The 21096-nt window shown below is 44.5% G+C and overlaps 1 long non-coding RNA gene across 2 annotated transcripts in view; it reads right to left on the reverse strand.

Annotated features, from left to right (window-relative positions):
- Positions 1–346: 346 nt before the first annotated feature.
- LOC123391920 overlaps positions 347–21096 on the reverse strand; it is a 112186-nt gene continuing 91436 nt past the window's right edge. For both annotated transcript variants that reach the window (XR_006606596.1, XR_006606595.1), the window contains exon 6: positions 347–781. This is a non-coding gene — a long non-coding RNA (uncharacterized LOC123391920). The remainder of the gene's footprint in view (positions 782–21096) is intronic.

Consider the following 21096-nt stretch of genomic DNA (forward strand, 5'->3'; position numbering starts at 1 on the left):
ACATCTGCCGCCCAGGATACAGCACTCAAAGGACCAGATGTATAATATGGTGCTAAGTGAACCGAGCAGCTAAGGAGACACAATCTGGCAACAACAACAACTGTGAGCTATTCGAAAGCTATATTTATTAGAAAAAAATATGTATATGCTTTTTGTGTGATATTTTATTTTTTTTAAAGATTTTATGTATTTATTTGACAGAGAGTGGAAGAGGGAAAACAAGCAGGGGGAGTGAGAGCGGGAGACGCAGGCTTCCCGCTGAGCAGAGAGCCCAACGTGGGGCTTGATCCCAGGACCCTGGGACCATGACCTGAGCCAAAAGCAGATGCTTAACAACTGAGCCACCCAGGCGCCCCTACGTGATATTTTAAAAAGAGATATGACAATACGAAATGTTGGAGCAACTTCAACTCTCATGCATTGCTGGTGGGAATGGAAATAAATATTACTGCTTTGGCAATACCTCCTAAGCTTAAACATGAGAATATCTACTTTCCAACAATTGCACTCCTATGAATATACCTAACAGAATTATGCACAGATGTGCATCAAGACACATGTATAAGAATGCTCACACATTCAAAAAAAGCCAATACACGGACATCTCTTTAGCACAACTTCAAAATCCATTTGACTTTACCTTTGTTGTCCCAGCTGACTCCATGCAGCTTTTGGTAAAATCCGTAAGGCCTTGTCTATGACGTGCACCGCATACATCGGACTTCCTACCACGTAGCCTTTCTGACTTGGGATTCCCTTGGGAAACTCATGCATGCACAACCTAGAAGAACAGAAATTATGCTGGTGGCATCACTGTTGGCCAATGGGAGGTAGGAGCCAATGGGCAGTGGATAAATGTTTCTACTTCTGTTCTCCCTGGTGAACAGTTCTGAAATGCATTTCACATGGCCCTTCAGAAGATGCAGGACTGAGCACCAGCAGCCTATAGTAGTGGTTAACTTTGAGACACATCCATAAACTGGGCTCCCTGCTTCCATGTCACTGTCCATGGCCTGCATACTAACTCCCCAGAAACACATTCTTTTTTTTTTTTTTTTTTTTTCAGAAACACATTCTTGAATGAACTGTTCAAAGGTAAACCTCTGTCTTAGGCTCTCCTTTTGGGGAGAGCTAAAGTAGATCAATTTTGAAAACCCCCATAGTAGACTGAATGAATAAATTGTGGAATATTTATAGGAAGAACTGTGGAATCCATCCATTCCCAATAACGACAGGAACTCACAAATAGAATGTCGATCAAAGCGGCTAGATATAAAAGAATATATAAACTCTAGATCCTATTTAAATAAAGTTCAAAAGCAGGCAAAATGAAATTACAGCGTCAGAATTGGGAGAATGATTACCTTTGGGAAGAAGGAAGGGGGCTGTAAGGCGGAAAATTAAGAGGGGGCTCTGATTATACCGCCAATATTCTCTTTCTGAAATTGGATATTGTTAAGTGAAGCTCACTTTATGATAATTCCTTGAGCTGGGCTTTTAAGTTTCGAACATTTGTGTTATACTTGAATAAGAAAGGCTATGAAATGGCCCCAAATCAAGATTGTGATGACTGGCCTTTCCCCCTTACTCAACAATGTACAAGCTTTCTTTAGGAAGATCACCATTGATAGCCATAGTCTATTATAGGAGATGAAAATTCCAGTTCCTTCCCTAGCCAGGCGGTAACATAAATGGGTGATGATGGCCCAGTGGGACTGTGTTTTTCCAAACAGGGTGAATTCTCTTTAGTTCCAGCCTGTGAAGTTATGGTGTCAAACGGACACTCCCAAAGAAAGGAGGAAAACAGTAAGTCAGCAAGCGAACAAGAGGAGAAAGAGAGACAGAGAGAGAAGGAAAGGTGGAGGGAAGAGGAAAGAAACAAGGAAAGAAAGAAAAAAAGAAGGATGGAAGGGGGGGAGGGCAGGGGAATTAAAAGCTCTCACTCAGTCACCTGGCCTGTGTCTGTGGTGTAAACAATCCTACTGCTGGCTTCAGGCTATCAAGCATTTAACGGTTGGCCCACAGCATTTCTGAACACTCTAGAACTGCTTCTCATGGGCCATTCTGAGCAGGCTCCAACACACCACCAGCCCGGCCAACAGTCACCATCTGTGAGAATGGTTCCAGTGTGCCCCCATCTTGGAATTTTTCAAAAGAAGCCAGAAATCTGGATTTGTAGGTGAAAACCCTTGCTTTTTAAAATGAAATCAGCTCGTTTAAGTTTTTCAAAAACACTTCACAAACTCAGAAAAAAAAAAAAAAAAAGCACATCTACAATATAGATTTAGCCCAGAGAATGCCACTGTTTGACCTCTGGCCTATAAGCTAAACCTTTTAAGGAGAGTCTCCAGGCTCCCCGATGCAGCATAGCCCTCTGGCTACATAGGGTGAGGACTGCCTCCAAGAGGCTGACGGGAGCAGGAGAGTCCTACCTGGGTTCTAGCCCGAGTTTTCACTATTGAAATTGTTTCACTGACCTGAGCCTCAGTTTCCCCATCTGTGTTAAGATGCCTTCTGGACTTCTTGCATCAGAACTTCTTCTCATATCAGAACTACTAGGGTATCTTCTTGTATCAGAACCTCTAGGATAATGTAATGAGCATAAAAAATCCACAGGACTATCCTTTGGGACTGGACAGATGTCACAACATGGCAGAGATAATCCAGTGGGGCCCGGTCATTGGACAGGGATTGCAGGTCACTCATCAAAGAGAAGTGAGGCTTTCCTCAGGCCTTCAGTAGAATGATGTCCATTGGCCTGCCAGGAAGTCCCATCTTGGTGCTCCATAGTCCTCAGACTCCTTGATTTTTGGAAGATGACAAGTCCACTTTCTTGAAAGGAAACAGATTATGGCAGGAAGACCTGAGCCTTGGAGTTGGTCAAACTTGGGCTTATACTTTGGCTCTGCCATTTGCTAACTAGGGACATCAATCTCACTTTCCTCCTGAGCTCCTCCTACCCTACAGGGATTGTGACAAGAAGCATCAGCTGCTTAAAGTGTCTAATTCTGTTTCTGGAACAGTGTCAAATAAACGCTAATCATCATTATCATCATTACGATTTATCAAGGCATCGACGTAGAGGGGCTGGACAGCCAGCGGCCTTGATAGTCATGAAAATTTAATCTTATGTTTCCCTTTGTTTCATTCTGTCTTCTTTACTCTGTTATTTTAGAGATCCAGCCAGAACTAATATTTCTGCAGATCCCAACAGGTCTGGACACAGATATTCTGATCTAATCCAAATTTTATGGGCTCTGGAATGCTCACAGGGAGATGCTGCTATGTATTTTGTTGGAGAAAAATCACATACCAGGAGGGAGAGATTCAAACTTGGAATATCTGAGAAGACAATTATGTCGCTTCATTTGGATTGTTAACTTATTTTAAAATAATATATACAGGTTCCCTAAAGATAGGATCTGTAATTACAGCAGAACTTGAGACAAAGGGAAAAATCATTCATACCAATCCTGTTCTTATTCAAAAGTTTGATATTTTGTTCATCATGGCTTTTTTTCATTAATTTTTATTTTTTAAATATCCCATTAAAGTATTGTCTCGATCACTGGATTGTTGGGTTCCCATTACATTTGTACCTCCTCACCTTTGTCCCAGTCCTACTCACTGTCCTAGCAGTACCGTAAGCCAACAGCTACTGGGAAGGATATTTATGTTTTTAAGAATTTCCAGTTGAATTCAATCAAGAATAAGATTCAAGTCTCCTTGCATAGTGAGGCAGGTTTTTGTGGAGAAAACCTTGCATCAGGAGTTAGAAAGCCTGGTTCTAGTTTTAATCTGGACATACTAAATCACTTGAGTACCTTGCTAGACTTTTCTGAAAAGTCTGTTTCTTTGACTCTAAAATAAGGATAAGTGCATGCATATTTTCTTTGCAAGGCTGGAATACCCAAACATTTACTAAAAGAGTACATTAAAATATTCATTTTGACTGCTGAGTTTTTGGTATGCCCCCTATGTGCAAGGAGAGTTAGTAATATGCTTGCAAACACCTCCCCGTGGCTGCTTCTGGGGCATTCACTGCACTCCCCTGGTTAATCCACAGGCTATCTGGAAAAGCTGGATAATTAGGCTTGGCAGCTGCTTAGCTAGGACCAACACTCTAATTGTCCCAGGAGAGACTGCTAGTAACAATGCTGCAGGGGAACTGCTATTAGGACCTTCAAGAACCTGTGCCTCTGCAGACCCAGTCTCTCTGTCACCCTCGTGGAAAGGCTTCCACTCAGCACTCTTGGTTCTGCATATTCTCCTCCTAAATCAAAGTCTTGCCTGGGTGCATTTAAGGAGGCCAGGCCTGTGCTTCTATCCAGCTGCAAAGGAATTTGGGAAAAGAAGTCTCTGGCTCCTTCCTGGGGAAATGGAATTATAAATCTGGAAATCTTCAAACCGACAAGGGGTCCTGGGAAAGTGCTGAGCTGTTAGATATCACGATGGATGTCCACGAAGGGGTACATCCACCCACAAACAGGGTGGGGGAGGGGCTTCTGCAGGTCCCAAAAGCATTCAGGCGTACGTCCAAACACAGAGGCAAGGGACCCAATATACACTTGGAAAAATCACCTCCCTTTCCCCTAAAGATGCACAGGCTTGAAGCAGCCCATTCTCCCTGCCTATCCTGGAAACAAAAGTGTTTATGGCATCCTAGGCTGATAACTCCTGGTGTCCCATCATTCACTTCAACCCTTAGATCCCCCTATTTCCTGGTAATCTGATAATAACGTGACAGTCTTGCCCCATGGGAGGCTCTCTGGACTCATTTGTCTGAAAATCCTTGGGAAATGCATCTTCTGAGGCCTATAGCCAACTGTCACCATGGTCAACTTCCAGACAGGCAGCAAAATATTTTCAAGTTCTAAAATCCTGGCCCTAGCCCATCACTTTACCTACCCTGGCTAAATTCTGGAGGACACAAACAACTCAAAATGACTGCCTTGTCTCTTTTAAATAGATTACCAGGGGTTCAGGACACCAGCCCAAAAAGGTGTGTGTGAAATGAAATGGTGAAGTTCCCAGAACTTCTCTGAAGCTTCTCCTCTTCGCGCTGTGTGTGTGTGTGTGTGTGTGTGTGTGTTTGCTTTGCTCCTTCTTTCAATCGTGAATTGACTGATATTAAGGACCAAAAATCACCTCTGCCTCCTCCACCCAACAATATCTCAAAAAAGAAAAAGATACTTAATTTTTAAAAAGATTTTATTTATTTATTTGACAGACAGATAGAACACAAGTAGGCAGAGAGGCAGGCAGAGGGAGAGGAAGAAGCAGGCTCTCCGCTGAGCAGGGAGCCTGACTTGGGGCTCGATGCCCAGACCCTGAGATCATGACCTGAGCTGAAGGCAGACGCTTAACTGACTGAGACACCCAGGTGCCCCAAAGTTAATTTTGTTTGAAATAACTTCTATTTTGATGCAATATTAATCTTCCTTTTGCTCGTTTTCATCACAAATGTTTTGTTTTTTTCCGTAGAAAGAATGTAATAAGTGGCGATTATATCCTAAGGGGAACATCATAAAGGCCTACTGAGTCAGTAGCATTGCTGACAATTGTTTATTATAGAGGAAAGAAATAAGAAAACTTTTTTTTTCCCCCTACACCGCTACTCAAATGAGACATAAAAGCAATACTCCCACATAAATTATTTCAGGAAGAATCTATAACTTGAAGGAGGCTGGAATTCAAAGATTGGGTCTCTTCAGAGGCGAAGGAACATCTGTGGGTTCCTTAAAAGGCTCTATAGATGGGGGGAAGGGAGGGCACCTGGGGGTCTCAGTAGGTTAAGCGTTCAGCGTCCAACTCTTAATGTCAGCTCAGGTCATGATCTCAGGGTCCTGAGATGAGTCCCAGGTCCACCTCCACACTCAAGAGGGGGGTCTGCTTGAGATTCCCTCTCTCCCTTCTCCTCTGCTCCTCCCCCTGCTCCTATATGCTCTCTGGCTCTAAATAAATAAATTAAATCTTAAATTTAAAAAAAAAAGTCTCAATAGATGTGAAGTTCTGGCAAACCAGAAGATGCCAACACTGGCTCTTTGTTGAATCTAATTTCATTCCAAACCAGGGCAGTTAAATCTCTAGAACTATTCTTAGGCTTATTAGACTTCCAACAGCTTGTCTTTTGGCTCACAAATGGGACCAAGAAAGGAGAAGGAATGCTCTTCTCCAGGAAGCCTTTCCCATCTCCCGCCTCCAACTTCAGAAACAATGTCTCCCTCTTGGGCCATTCCATAGTTTCCTTTTTTTTTTTTTCCTCTCTCTTATATTATTGATTACATTTTCCTGTGTTTTCTGGTTAATGGGGTATACATCACTCTTCTTCACCAAAGTACACATTTCCTAAAACATAGAAGGGCTTGCGTCTGAGTTTGTTTGGGCTGCTGTGATAAAAATATCGTCAACTGGGAGGCTTATGAACAACAGAAATGTGCTTCTCATAGTTCTGGAGGCTGGAAAGCTCAAGATCATGGTCCTGGCACATTCTGTGTCTGGTGAGAGTCAGCTTTCCCCCTGATGGCTATCTTCTCACCATGTCCTTACATGCCAGGAGGGACAATGGGACCCTCTGGGGTGTCTGTTATAGGTGCTAATCCCATTTATAAGGGCTCTGCTCTAGCAACCCAGCATCTCCCAACAGCCCCAGTTCCTACCTCAACTACCTTGGGGGTTTGGTTTCAATACGTGAATGTCGGGGGGACACAAACATTCAGCCCTCAGCAGCTTGGAAGAGGGTGGACTCACAGAAAGAGTTCTATTATCATTATTATTGTCTTGATGCATCTAATTCCTAAGTCAGGCTGTTCTGTGGGCATTCGACCTGTGCTTATTAAAACAATGAGTGGGCTCTGGAGGCTCTGTTTTTAAAGTGACTCCTCCAGTGCACACATACTTCCCAGTACACACACACACCCCACACACTCTCAGAATACCGTGACACCATTCCTACCACTCACAGGTACATGGGAGCCCTACTTTACAAAACACGGAGGACATCTGTTTTAATGAAGTAAGATGCTTCATCTTCCCTGGGGGACCAGAAAGTTATCAGACCACACTGACTGCAGGGAGTGACTCTAAGCCAGGAGGCTGAGTCCTTGAGCAGTTTTCTCCTCTGTATTTTGGGGAATACTGCCAAAGCTTAATGAGGGGTTTATTGAGATCAACGGGTCCCCTACAAGACCTTGATCTGGATACCAGTATCTCTCAACCTTGTTTATGACTGAGCTGCTAAACACACTTTGCTACAGCTGAATGCTGCAGAACGAACATGTTATACTCTGAAATCCCATGCCATGGAACGGATACCGTTTTCTCTTACTTCACTCATGGCTGCCCAGGACCATCTTCCACACGGCGAAGAAGGCAGGAGCCTGCTCTGGCATTGGGTAGTGTGTTGGTGCTGGGACCTTGGCATGGCCACTCTTGCAGGACAACCCACGTGGAGTTTTGTGCATTTAAAGGTATCTTCAGTGTTACAGGAGACAATAATAATACTACACCAGCAGCTGAATTGGCAGGCAAATCCAGACAATGTGATTATTAACTCTCTGAGCGAGGTGTCCGATTGGCCGGTGTGTGAGTTCCGTTCCAGCTGGAGGTGGGCATCGGCCCTATGGGAGGGCTCTGGACACCTACTCCTTTAAATGCCAACCAGCAGCTCTAGATCAAAGGTGAGTCCTTGGGGAAGGGCTACTGATAAGGTAATTCTTGGAAAGACTGTCTCAAGCTGAGTGGAGAGAGAAGGCCCACCGCCACACATGGGCAGGCAGGAACAGGGCCTGTGGGACTCCGCTGCTGGCCAACCCACCTTCTTACTTCTCTCCTGCCTGTTGGCAGCGCCCCTCATTTGTCCTTTTGGTATAAAGCAAATGCCTGCGAGGAAGGCAGCTGGCCTCTTCACGCCTGCTTGTCTCTGCCTGAGTTTGGAAGTTCCTCCAAGGCCTTTCTGTAGCAGACATTCAACCCGTTGGCTGGAAAGCAGCATGGCTCCATGAGAGCTGGGGGGGGGGGGCCCGTGCCAGGGATGCTAAGGAGTCTGCAAGATGGAGACAGAGCCGGGTCCCATGGCAACCCCCCAAGGATGTCCTGCTCCGAGCCGGCCTGTCTCGCAGAGCCCACTTCCTCACCATCGCCCTGAATTATTCATCAGCTCTTGCAGAGAAACAAAAGGCGAAGTCATTTTATTTCCTCCAGAACTGACTGTCCTCCTCACTGACCTCGGGGTATCTTAAAATTCAAGACAGAGCAGCCAGCACTCCCATGCACTCTGGGAAGGGACAGGAAAATGCCCCATCAGCTTCCCCTTCCAGACTAGACGAGTCCAACTGAGCAAATGTCTCTGGTCGCTTGGTCCTTCGGGCTGTGCTTGGTCCCTCTTCTCATTAATCATGAGAAGGACAGGCACGTAACCTTGGCTTCTTGTTGAAAGACCTTGACATGTTGATAGGTACCAGGGGTCAGGACAAATGCCCTCCCTTGACCCTAGGGCCATGCTCAGCCTCCTAGGCTTCTCTTCAGAGAAGCTCTACATTCCTGGTGCCGGCAGCGCTGCTTCCCATGAGACTGTCCGTGGAGACACAAAAGGGACTCTGTCTCATTGCCACTACCAGTCCCGCCCCCTTTACTTCAGTCTGAGCCCTTGATTTCTAATTCACCAAGGAAATGCAATCCACCAGGCACAAGCTTTTCCTCCCTCTACCTCTAGAATTGCAGGCACACACTGTCTTCACACTATCTATCAACTCCTCCTTTCCGGACTCAAAGGAATCTTTCCTCTGAAAACACTACTGGCTCCAGTGATGCTTTTGGCCTGAAATCCCCGCCCCTTCGCCAGTACCCTGCTTGCTTTTGTTCGCCTCCTCTTACAGAGTGGCAAGCTGGTGTGCTAATTAGGCGGTGAGCTCTGGGGCTGTCCCCTCTGCCCCCTACCAGCCATGTGACGTGGGGCAGTTTTAGGCTGCCCTCAGCAAAGACGTAGTTAGGCGACTGTCAGGGTTTGAGGGAGACAATAACAACCTCCAGTGACCAGAGGTAAAGCAGTCCCGGACAAGCCCTCAAACAGGTACCCATGGCCATGGCAGCCAGTCTTAGATCGAATTCTGTAGCAAGTGCAAACATTTATTGGCAAGCAGGCACAAAACTGTTCCCTGACATCCATTCGCATAAGTTTGGCTTGGCCCTGCTCACTCCTCAATCACGCCAATAAGCACTTTGTATGAAAGTTTATATCGCACTTTTGGGGTGCCTTGGTGGTTCGGTCAGTTGAGTGTCTGACTCTTGACTTTGGCTCCAGCAGTGATCTCAGGGTCATAGGATGGAGCCCCACGTCGGGCTCTGCACTCAGCACGGAGTCTGCTTGTCCCTCTTACTCTGCTCCTCCCCCACTCACATGCAAGCTCTTTTCCTCAAATAAACAAATAAATAATAAAATTTTAAGAAGGAAGGAAGGAGGGGTGCCTGGGTGGCTCAGTGGGTTAAGCCTCTACCTTCGGCTCGGGTCATGATCTCAGGTTTCTGGGATCGAGCTCCTGGTCAGGCTCTCTGCTCGGCGGGAAAACTGTCCCCCCCACTCCATCGCCTGCCTCTCTGCCTACTTGTGATCTCTGTCAAATAAATAAATAAAATCTTTAAAAAAAAATAAAAAAGGAAGGGAGGGAGGCAAGAAAAGAGAGGAAGGAAGGAAGGAAGGAAGGACCCTTCAAGGCCGACGGAACAATATATGACAGCAGGAGCAGCCAGCAGGACTGGGGAGAGGAGCTGGGGGGGACACTGCCACGTCTTCAAATGTCACACGGAAGGGTATGCTGAAGTATCTTCCATCATCACACACACAGTCTACCAGTGCCGGACTTAAGCTCTCCAGGCATCAGTTTCCTCACTCTGGAAAATGGCAATAATGATGCTATGTGCTTTCCGGAGGTGCTGGGAGAAGGAAATGAGTCAGTCAATACCTGTACAACATGTACGACAGAGGCTGGCCGCAATAAGCACTCGCTCAATTTGTGTCATATTATCCCATCCCTTAGAACCTCCTCATTCCTATGCACCTCCAGGACGCCTCAGTTTACACCCTCGGCGCTGCTTAACTCCTTCGAAGGCTCACCCTCATTCTCTGTCTCTGCTGAATCGACTTGACATCAGCCTTCCACGGGACTCCACATTTTCACAGAATTTCTTACTCAGTTCCTCAAACATCTGTTACCCTCCTCCTCCTCCCCTATTGGGCCTCCTGGGGCAGGGGCAGGAGGGCTTTCAAGGGATGAGTCAAAATGGAACTCTTTAAGGAGCTCCCAAGAGTTGGAGATAGGATGCCACATGGTACACTCCCCAAAGACCAGGGCCTCATCTTCAAGGGTGACTTTAAAGTAAAGGAAGGCCTGTCCATAAGTCACAGACAGAAATGACTCACCACCCCCAGTAGCACATGCATCAACACCTTAATATTCCTAAGAGCCGTGAGGTTCTAGAAACAGAGGTGATTGACCAGGGTGGAGTCTCTCCATTCAAGGCTGTTTTGGTATAAAATACTTTTACCACCAAAATATATTTTACCAATACTATCTTATAATGCAAAGAAAAGTAAAACCCAATCAAATGACCACTTTGAGGGAAAGCTCAAATTTTCTTTGAGCAGCTGAGTCAGTAGCTACCTAACATGAATGCTAAAGCCAAGCCTGGGGACGCCGCTCAGGGTGTTTTTGACAATCAGGGCAACAGGGAAGGATCGAGTCAGTATCTGGGTAATCTCTAGCAGTCTAAGAAAGTCACCCCCAAATTTCCCTGGAAGGTGACTCCCAGAATATGGCAGGATGACCTGAGTGATCCCCTAAATTCTTCTATAGGAGAAAGACGTCAAATTTGGCACAGAAATGTTCAAGCGTACCAAAACTACGGTATTAATATTTTGCCTTAGGAATCTGTGCACATTTGGTATTTTAAGTATGTGAACATTTAGGATAATGTGGCCTAGTGGAGTTATAAATAGATCAGTGTTAAAATTTCATCTTTCAATGTTAATTGAATCACTAATTTAGACTTTTGATTTTAAGTCAAGATCTCACTAAGTTTATATTGCATTGAAATATCTGAGAAAACTTAAGCTTCACTACCTGTGTAAGACCAGGATCTGTTAATTCCTTAAGAGAGTATTCAGGTACTCAGGATATTTTGTTAAATCAGGCAATTGAGTTACTTAGAAAGGAAACCAAATGTATTAAATTTGTATGCACAGTCTAAAATATTTCAAGTAGTTGAACTAAATTTGTAAGCGATATAACATCCATCTAAGGTCTTAAAAAAGGATTTTTCAAATTTTCTAGATTTGTAAGTATGTATCTGTAAGCAGAATTTAAAACTAAGAACTTGAGTTTTACATGTGTAGCTTAACAAATTGAACTTTAAAGAAACAAACAACAAACACAAAAATGAACCCCTTGATTTTTTTTTTCTTGCACAAAAACTGCCCTTAAGTCATTAAAGCAGTTAAATAAGTACTTTCGATTTACCTTGCCTGTGCCCTCTAAATCTCTGTAACAACAACTTGCGCATAGTCTCATCTCTCTAACAAGCTCATTTGTGGCACAGACTGGGTTGCCTATTTCTGCCATGTCCCCCAGAGGGTGGGTAGGCTTAAGGCATGTGCTCAGCAAATTCTTTTCCCACGTGGCTGTGTGACTTTGGACAAGTCCCTTCACCTCTCTGAGCCTCGGAGATCAGCATCAGAAAGGGAGAGAGTGGAGCATCCCACTAAGAGGTGGTGTCCATGAGAGAAAGGTCCATATCTGTCTTGTCACATAGCAACCCCAGGACCCAGACCTGGCTGAGGCACACAGCGAGAACTCAAGGAACACCACTGAGTGAATGAACAAATGCACTAGAAAATTCTAAGGTTCCTCTTACATGTCCCCCAGCTGTTCTGTTTCATGATATCTGAAAAGGCCACGAGAGCAGTCCATGAACAGAAAGACAGTAACTGCAGTCCAGTCACAGCAGATTAGGGTCACAACTGAGATCCAAGAGATGAGGCAAGGGAGATCTTGACTGTTCCTACCTGGTCACCTTTCAATCCAAATAGTCTGCTGCAGACCAGTGTGCCCTACTCGGCTGCTTCAATCTGACCTATGCTGTCTCAGGATGACCTACTCCTGGCTCCATCGGAGAAAGCTACCATCCTTCGGAGAGAAGCATGAACAAACCCGGCTTTACCAAATTTGCTTCTACAACGGGCTTCTAGTAGCGTTGTTGTGCGGCATTCTCAAACTAGAAGATCCTGTGCTCCCCGGGGTGATGGAAAGGGAGGCAGGAGGTAAAAGGGGCAGGTAAGCTCCTGTGCATACACTTGGAGGGAAGTAAAATGTGTGAGTTTCAGTGCTGTAGCCAGCGGTTAATCCGCAAAGTGACCTGGGCAGTGTGGTGGCACAGTCTTCTTCCTGAGCAATTAATCTTCCTGAGCAATTAATCTCCTCTTTGGGACCTCCTTCTCCAACTCTATAAAACAAGTGCTGAAATACAAGATCCAAGGCAGAAATTCTCAAACCTTTTGTCTCAGGACTCTTCAGTACCCTTAACAATCACTGAAAACCCAAAAAACTTTTGTTCTATCTATTGGATTATTATTTACTGATATTTACTGTAGTAGAACTTGAAACTGGGAAACCTTTCAAACAGTAATTCAGAAGCACACATTCTATTTATCCTCAGGGCGAAGAGGCGATTGCCCTAAAAGAATTCTGTGATACACTTGAAGAAACCCAGAATATACGTCCCCTGGATACACCTCCTTTTTTTTTTTTTTTAAGATTTTATTTATTTATTTGACACAGAAAGAGCGCTCACAAGGAGGCAGAGAGGTAGGCAGAGAGTGGGGGGAAGCAGGCTCCCTCCTGAGCAGAAAGCCTGATGCGGGGCTCAATCCCAGGACCCTGAGATCATGACCTGAGCCGAAGGCAGAGGCTTAACCCACTGAGCCACCCAGGTGCCCCTGGATACACCTCTTTGACATGAAAAGTATTTTGAGCCGAAGACAATTAGAAGCAGTAAATGCAGAAAAAGCTGTTGGTTTTCTGCCCTAAGGGAGGAAATGCATTCCTTCTCACTTGAGACAGATGCCCATCAGCCCTGAGAGGCTTCAGAGGAATCTGCAACCAAACCTTGATAAATTCACTCTCACCTGCCCAGTAACTCTTCAGCATTCCCACTCCTGGCTCCAAAGTCCTTGTTTCGTCAGCTCTTCACAATGTTATTGTTTCTTTGTCTAAAAGCTATAAAAGCTGCTCCACGCCTTGCACGTCTGCATTCACCTCCCACCTCCCAGGGCGAGATCTATAAATGTTCTGGGATCTCCTAACATTTTTGGAAAATCTCACATATCCTCCTCACATATTTTTTTAAGTTAACGTATAACATTTTTACTGTAAGTTTAAGTAATTGAGAAATAGGTAACTTCTGGCATTTTGACTTTTACAGGTGGTTCAGTCACTCGATAAAATGTATTGAATACCCACCTTCATCTATCCAAAAGACACACATATTGGCTCTTCTTAACAGCTAGAAAGTCTCCATCACTTATTAGTCCCCCTTGCGTGCATATTTTCATCTATGTTACCCACAGAACTTTATCTCAGTAGGATATACTTTTAAGCTTGAAAATCCTGTACTGGTCACCATAGCATAATTCTTGGTTCTAAAATAGGTACATAAGTTAAAATTTTACATATTAATTCTTCTCCAGGTTAAGTTTAAGAAGAAGAGTTTAAGAGATTAAGTTTAAGAGATTAAGAAATCTCTTCTTAATTCAAAACTGAAAAAGTGAGAACTTCCTATCACCAAAAGAATTTACATGTCATCAATATTATAGGTTGATTTATCACTATAGTTTATATTAGTAAATCATTGGGTGAAATAAAATAATGCTAATATAAAATTTCAAAATAATCATCAAGCATAAAATAAGAAATGAGCTTTTTTTCCAATATGAATATTGCTTATTGCTAGAATAAGATAATATTTTGTGGGAATTACTAGCAGCAAAGAAGAGAAGCTAGTCATAGGGCCATTATATGTACAGAAAAACTGAAGCAAGCAGGAGACTGGTACCAAAGTTAAGAATGTCTATGAGTTCATAATACATAAAAATCTAAAGAAGATTGTATCTCCATGTGATTGAGTAAATGTTTAAGAAAACATTCTATATAATTTACTTTAATTTAAAACTATAATCTTAATCTCGCACCTCCTCCTACTTGAAATCAATGCCAAACGTGTCCTTGAGATCAGACATCAATCTTTCAAGTTGACCCTTTATTTGGCACACTGGGGGATTCTCCTATGGGAGGCAGTGCACCCAGTGACAGACAGAAGCAAGGGGATGGGGCTTCCTTTTGAGAAGTACCCAGGGGCACCCTGAAAAGGGGGAGAGTTGGGGGAGAGAACCCAGTCTGGCACCTAGGATGTACCCCCATAGGGATCAGTTTTAGGGAAAAGCACATATGGAGACTAGGATCTGGACACTCCTTCTATTGAAATTACTCCTTCATGGGACTCTGTGTGTCCTGGCGGTGGTCATTCTCGCGTACTCTCTGGCCATCCTCTTCCCTTGACTGTACCCACCCCCATATCCATGTCTTCAAGCCAAAGATCTAAAGCCCTGGTGTGGGCAAGCCAGCGAGAGAGCTGTCCTCTAGCAAGTCCCAGTTGCTCATTCTCCCCACCGCCCTACCCTTCACCTTGCAGGCACCATTCCCACCCCCAGCGACCTGGGGTCTTGGTTCCTGATTGCTGCACAGTAAGTGGAGTCTGGTGAACAGCGGAGAGGCTGATCTGCAGTCCAAAGGTAGATGATTTCTAAAAGGCCTGCCTCTGCTCTGTGACATAAGCAACGCTGTACCTATCTTCTTATGTCCTGTGTTCTTTCCTCCTGCTTTCCCACCTCCTGGAGACTCTGCTGTATCTCTGTGTTTCTAGAAGCAATCAGCTGCAAACACCCACGACACCAAGCAGAAATCCAAACACCAGCTCAGTTTGCTGGGCAGAGTCAACCTTGGACCCCTAGCTTGGAAGGCCCTCCAAAGCCCAGTTTCTGCGGGGAGTGCCACAGAAGGGAGATGGGGTTTCTCAGATGCCGTCAGGATAGAAGCGCAGAATCAGAGGGTGCTGGATGCCTCGGTGAGTGAGAGGCTTGGCGTTAGGACCTACGAAGCCCCTTGGGTTCCCCATCACCCCACCTCTCCCCACACCGGTCCTGCCGCTGGAGAACTGCCATAGCCGAGTGGAGAACACGACTAGGAAAGAGGGCAGGAAGAAGGTGATGACTCCTGCTCTTGAGTTCTGTTTTTCTGGATGAAGGGAAAAGGAAAGGGACTGGCTTGAGGCCACATCTCTAAGCCAAACAGAGTTTCCTTGGCATCCTGTCATCTTCTTTCCCAAACTCCTCCCATCGCGCCTCCCACATGGTGTCTGCCCTTTCTCGCCCCAGCTCCCTGGCAGATATTTTTAGGCTGAGAGGCCCCCCTCGCTGGCAAGCAGAGAAGAGGAACACCCAAGCACCTGCACCCCTGCGGTTTCCTTGACTCAGAAATCCAGGGATTCCTCCTTCTTCAAGCCTCAGCCTGACAGCTCAAGATGTGTCAAGAACTTTCTGGAAGTAGACCACTGGATCTGGATGAGTGATCTAGTGAATAATTTTGTAGCTATAAAAGGACTCCTTCATTTATCATTTTATCAAGGCACAGTTTATAGCCTCCTTAATGAGGCCATTAGCCATACATCTTACAGCATGTTATGCTTAAAATATTTAATGACCTCTGCGGAGAAACAAGACATCACTGTGTCTTAGGTATGATATCAGCTCTATGATCCTCATTTGACACATGAGAAATAAGTAGTTTGCCCAAGACCGCATGGTCAGTATCTGATGGAAAGGAAATGTGAACTCGGGTGTTCCTTTTACCCGATTCCAAGGCCACACTTGTTCTTGGCCCCACACTGCCTCTCAGCCTCCTAGCCTAGGCCCTCAATAACCCCTCTTCCACCTTTCATACCTTTTCCTTCTACCTCTTGTAGAAGAGCCAAAATGCATAATCAGCAACATAACAGGGCAAGCCTAACAAGGGATACTGTCAAAAACACCCCAATTTCAGCCCTGCACACCCATGCAAATTCTACTGCCCTCCCTGAGCATGTCTGCAATCCTGTCCTCTCCATCTTGGCACTCAGCCCTACCCCTCTCTGGGTACTTTCTCTTCTCCTCCTTATGACCCCATTGCTTCCCACTGTGGGAGGACAGGGCTCTCCCCAATCAAACCTTCTCTCCTTAAAGCTCTGTTTCAAATCAAGGTAGGATATAGATACAAAAGCAGATAATGTAGATGATTCTTAGTAAAGGAGGGAAAAAGGTAGAATCTCTGTTAACGTAATAATACACTGGGGTAATGCTATTAGTCCATATTGGCGAAAAGAAGGTGGAGATTTTTTTTTTTTTTAAATATCTGCTCAAACAATTGTTGAATGAATAAATGATGCACTCTGAAGCTAGACCAGGAAAGCTGCTTCTCCTTGCCTATGATCAGCACAAGCCAGGAACCAAACGGAAGGGCCCAGGAGGAGGGTCAAGAGGGTAAAAGCAAAGAAGACCCTGTAAGAGGAGCCCAGAGTGAAGGCAGGACTATTCCTGAGTCCCATCCGAGGTGAATCATCCCAGACTAAGAGCTATCCCCAGGGCAGAGTCAAGGGCTGCTTTGAGCCACTTTTCTGTTGCTTGTTTGCACTTGATTGACCCATAGCAATGTTTTCTTTCTGCTAATGGGGTTTCTTCCACCCTCCAGCAGGTAAAGGGATAATGAAAAGCTTACACCAATGTGTGTGTTTTTCACCTACAAGGTGAAAACTTCTTGAGAGCAGAATCCCAGTCTGGTTCATCTTGAGTCTCCCATAGACTTGACTCCACACTACAATGTCCTTGTCAGTAACAGGCATTGGATACTCATTACTGATTTGTGAATAAATGGGCAAATAACCCTTTTTTATGGAACAGATGATTACATCTTGGTGACCAGCACCGTCCTCCAATTTGCCTTCCACTTAATGTATCCATGATACACAGCTGAAGCCACTTGTAACAGTTTTCAGAACTATATCCTTTGATGACTCTATGCTATCTATAAAGCAATTCTGTGGAATGAAAATAAAACATCAGGGGCATCTGAGTGGCTCAGTGGGTTAAACCTCTGCCTTTGGCTCAGGTCATGACCTCAGGATCCTGGGATCGGCCCTGCATCGGGCTCTCTGCTCAGCGGGGAGCCTGCTTCCTCCTATATCTCTGCCTGATGCTCTGCCTACTTGTAATCTCTCTCTATGTCAAATGAATAAATAAAATCTTTAAAAAACAAAAAGAAAAGAAAACGTCATATTACTGAGCTCCAAATGTTCTTATTCTACTGCCCTAGAGTTTGTTTACCAACGAGAAGAATATGAAAGCTGATTCTGCAAATAAACACTTGATACCTTCTTGAGTAACTTGTGTTCACTGAATTTATAAACCGTGATGCCCCCAAATGGGATATTTGGGGGGAGCAGGGATTCCTAAACTGAGATAAGAGAATATGGGAGGGGAGACAGGTAGAGGGTGCTGGCCATTGAAAAATGTAAGGTACTACACCTGCTTTTGATAAACTGGTAATCTCATTAGACCAACCACACACTGAAATGATAACCTAACAAAACCCCTCTCGGTGCCTAGTAATGAATGCTTGGGCTGGAAAGGGAAAGCTTCTGAGGGAGTTGAGATGGGAGCAGGGCCCTGAAAAATGATGAGAATTGGGGGAGGAGATGGAAGGCCTTAGAGAAGGCTGAGTGAAGCCTGGGAAGGGTCCAGAACCAGAGAGAAGCCAACTTCCCACCAGCGTTGTCCCACCAGCTCACACCCATCTCTGCGTCAGCCTGCGTCCTGGTGCTCTCTCCACATTTACTCCCCTCCCAAACGGCACCATCTCCTCCTCCCCGAGCTGCTACTTTCTCAGCCCCAGTGGCAGGTGGAGATTTGCTGTGTGTGGCAGAGGCTGCTGATCAACATGATAGTCCTTCTCCCTTTATTCCCCTTGGATAGAAAACAAAGTGCTGACCAATGGGATATAAACACAAGTGAATTGAAAATGTCCTTCAAGAGAGGTGGCTTATGCCACCCCCAGCGCCATCTCCCCCTGCCAAAGGGAAAGCCAGTCATGAGGTAGGAGCTCGTGTGGAGGCTTGAGCAGAGAATAAATTCTACAGAACCCAGTGATGGGTATTAAGGAGGGTCCACGCTGTGATGAGCACTGGGCATTACACGCAACTGATGAATCACTGAACATTACATCTGATACAAATGATGTACATATGTTGGCTAATTGAAGTTCAATAAAAAATTAAAAAAAAAAAAAAAGATCTACAAAGCCTGGGTCCCTGACAGCTTGGAGTGCAGCCGTAGCCCTGGACTGACCCCAGACCTCTTTCCTGTGAGAAAGAAAAACAGCCACTGTTACATTTTGTATTGTTTGATTTTTTTGTTTTTGTTTTTGTCATTTGCTTCCAAGCCTAATGCTAATTTGACACTCTACAATTGGAGCAGATGTGACACATGAAAAGTTAGAGTAATTGAACAAAAGGAAAGATGCTTGTCTACTTAGCAGTTAAAGAAATGGAAATTAAAACCACGAGATGCCATTTTGTCTGCTAAATTCTAAAAGGAAAGAAAAACAGTAAAAGTGTAAGTCTTCAGGTAGGCTGACGACAGTGTCATAAGTTGGTACAATTCTTCTCGAAAATACTGGCTTCTTAGCTCACTTGCCTCAAATACGTTTCTACAGTATGACACAGTGATCCGATTCTGGACCAAAACGATGACAGCAGCGTTATTTTAACAGCAGAAAACAGAAACTGCCTAACTAAGGTGCTCTAAAGGAGTGGTAAATGATTTCACATTCATTCGATGGAGAACCATCCAGCCATCAAAAACCGTATATGGGGGCGCCTGGGTGGCTCAGTGGGTTAAGCCTCTGCCTTTGGCCCAGGTCATGATCCCGGGGTCCTGGGATGGAGCCCTGCATGGGCCTCTCAGCATTGAGCCTGCTTCCCCCTCTCTGCCTGCCTCTCTGCCTACTTGTGAGCTCTATCTGTCAAATAAATAAATAAAATCTTTAAAAAAAAAAAAACCGTATGTGACAAATACCATGAAATAACTTACAAATATCTTAAGGAAAAAAACTACTTCAGGAAACTGCATATACATTGGGACAGCAGCTTCAAATCATGGTTCTGTGCCCAGTCAGATGCCTTTAATCAGGCTCAACTCATCTACACAGAGTCTGGTGAGAACTACATGTCCCAGATCTGTTTAATCTGTTTATCAGGAATTCCAGTTCTCTTTCTACGTGGCTACCCTCGCAGAAACAATGCCTTCCCATTTTTTTTTTTTTTGCTATTTATTTGTTCTTGAATTTGGGGTTTTGGGTTTTACAAAGTGGTTTCCAATGGAACATCACAGGTAGACAAAAGAACTTCTAAGAATTTTAATGGCATTGCCTCACAGCCACCAGACATGCCCGAAGAAGAGAGATGCCAATCTCAAAAAGAATTTATGGATGTGGTTTCGGAGCATGTAGCAAACTGAAGTGACAATAATAGAACACCTATGACATTTTAAAGAGAGTTGTACTGGGAAAAAACAACAACAACACAGCTACATTTTGGAAAATCTAAGAAGATAATAAATAGATCGGTGGTTGCCAGGGTTTGGTGGGGATGAATAAGCAGGAACACAGAGGTTTTTTTAGGGAGCTGAAAATAGTCTGTATGATGCCATAATGGTGGTATGTATCATTTGTCCAAAACCAGAGAATGCACAGCATGAAGGGTGAGCCGTAAACTCTGGATTTTGAGTGACCACGATGTGTCAATGAAGGTGCATCCATAGTACAGACGTACAAATTCTGCTGATTGTGGCGGGGCTACACATGTGATGAAAGATTTCTGTACTTTCCCCTCAATTTTTCTGTGAACCAAAACTATTCTAAAAACAAAACAAAACAAAACAAAAAATAAACAAATAAAAAACCCTCTTCAATAAAAGCAAACAGACTACAACAGGAAAGTAATAGCCAGCTTGGAGTAAAAGGGGCTGAGGTTTCACAAACTGTAAAATGGCCTTTGGGCCCCCAACTTTTTTATTTTTTTTTTTTTTTTTTAAAATTTTTTTTGTTAAGAAGCTACCTCAGAAAGCTACTTAGAGGCCAACACAAACTATTTCTTAAGCAAAAAGGAAGGCTAAGTCAAGAGCCAGGCCACAGGCGCCAAGAGCGATAGGGAACAATGGATTGGGAAGCTAGTCCCAGGGACAGAACAGGGTCCTACTCTCAGAATGGAAAGACCTGGCAACACACACCTGGCAGGGTGCCAGAAGTCTTATGAATCACTGCCTGCTACATATCTTCCCTTAATTCCATTTTTTTTCTATTTTTTTTAAATTTTTTATAAACATATATCCTTAATTCCATTTTTGAAAGGAAATATTTACTGTGATTGTCCTGGCCTGATCTTTCCATGTTTGTTGAGTATGCAGAACATACAATTTGTCTTTTCCACTTACAGGTTTCTGAACACAAAGGAGCCACAGCCAAAGAGCTCAACCTCATTTGGACTTGACAGAAATCACAGGACCCAGGACTTTGAGCCCAAAGCTACAGATGATTGAGATTTGTAGGGATGCTTGGAGGAAGGCAGTATTGCATATGACAGGGACACAAATAATTGGCATTAGGGGGGAAGCTGTGGTCTACTTTTGTAATCATGGCACCAGTGATTCATGCCTTCAGGTGGCCACCTCCCACATTGACTTTGGGCTTGGCCATGTGACTTGCTTTGATCAACAGGGCATACGTGAATGTAACACAAGCAGAGGCTTGAAGAAACACTTGTTTATTGGGGCTTGCCCTTTCTTGTTTTTCCCATGGAGCCCCTCCACCACCATATGAAGAAGCCCCGAGAACTAATGGAATGACAGATCAGGTGGGAGAGAAGCCCCACACTGTTCCAGCCAGTCCAGGTGCGATTTCAAAG

This window comes from Mustela putorius, unplaced genomic scaffold, assembly GCF_011764305.1.
Source record: "Mustela putorius furo isolate JIRA1106 unplaced genomic scaffold, ASM1176430v1.1 tig00000407_pilon_pilon_pilon, whole genome shotgun sequence".
NCBI classification, from domain to species: Eukaryota; Metazoa; Chordata; class Mammalia; order Carnivora; family Mustelidae; genus Mustela; species Mustela putorius.